Genomic DNA, 1,202 nt, shown 5'->3' with positions numbered 1-1,202 from the left:
TCAAGAGGTATAATCCACCTTTCTCCTTTAATTGAGTCGGCCTAGACGTGGTGTTCGACTTTGGGTAATAGTCCCAAGATTGTGTTTTTTCAGCCAAACTGTCGAGGTAGTCCCATACCTCGTCGATATCTTTATTAATGAACTCTCCATTACACATTGTCTCGACCATTTGGCGCATGGAAGATGTCAGTCCATCATAGAAAAAATTTGTAATGCGCCACGTTTCAAATCCGTGTTGTGGGCATGAACTGACCAAATCTTTGAACCTTTCCCAACATTGAAAGAATGTTTCATCTTCCTTTTGGGCAAAGTTCATGATCGCTTTTCTGAGGGTAATCGTTTTATGATGTGGGAAGAATTTTTTTATGAATTCCCTCTGCATGTCGTTCCACGTGCCAATGGATCTAGGACGTAGTGAATGTAACCACGTCTTAGCTTTCTCTTTTAAGGAAAAAGGAAAGAGTTTCAGCCTAATCCTCAGATACATTAGGAAAACATAATGTAGCTATTATCTCATCGAACTCTTTCAAATGTAAATACGGACTTTCAGATTCAAGTCCATGGAATTTGGGAAGGAGTTGGATAACTCCGGGCTTGATGTCCATTTGTCCTGTGTTTTCAGGAAAAATCATGCATGAGGGCGTACTCACTCCCGCCGGTTGTAGAAAATCTCGTAAAGTACGAGGCGGGGGTGCCTGTTGCACCTCATTCTCATCATGGTTATCCTCCACCCTGGGTGGAAGTAGAGGAGGTTGGTCTTCAGCCATAACCTCAGTTAACTCAGGGGATTTCGAGCGGTGTCTAATCCTGCGATGGATAGTCAACCCCTCAACCACTCCTCCTTCAGTCAAGAGACGTCGAGTGTCGTCACGGGCCCACTTGGGCATGAAACACTCGCAGCCCTCAATTCACAGCCTAATCCTAAGGAAGGAAAAAAGAAAATCTAAAACGAAAGAGAGGGAGAATTGGAAAGGAATTACCAAATTGAGGCTCCTAAGTTAAGGACCTGCAAAATAAAACAAGAATAAGTTAGATTCTATAAAGGAGAGAAACGATACTTTAAAAGAAAAATAACAGTAAAGTAATTTCTAAAAGAAAGTATTCTTTAAAGAAAAACGGAAATTTCTAAAGTAAACTAGGAAAGCCTAAACTAAAAAGTAAATTACTACAAGAAAATTGAAAAATAGAGAGTAGGGAAGGAG

The 1,202-nt window shown here is 40.7% G+C and overlaps 1 non-coding gene across 1 annotated transcript; it reads left to right on the top strand.

Moving 5' to 3' along the window:
* Positions 1-227: 227 nt before the first annotated feature.
* LOC131228283 (small nucleolar RNA R71) lies at positions 228-334 on the top strand. The gene has a single exon (XR_009162794.1). It is a non-coding gene; the product is annotated as a small nucleolar RNA R71 (small nucleolar RNA).
* The last annotated feature ends 868 nt before the right edge of the window (positions 335-1,202 follow it).

This window comes from Magnolia sinica, chromosome 15 (genome assembly GCF_029962835.1).
Source record: "Magnolia sinica isolate HGM2019 chromosome 15, MsV1, whole genome shotgun sequence".
Lineage (NCBI taxonomy): Eukaryota > Viridiplantae > Streptophyta > Magnoliopsida > Magnoliales > Magnoliaceae > Magnolia > Magnolia sinica.
This window is presented reverse-complemented; position numbering and strand designations above follow the sequence as displayed.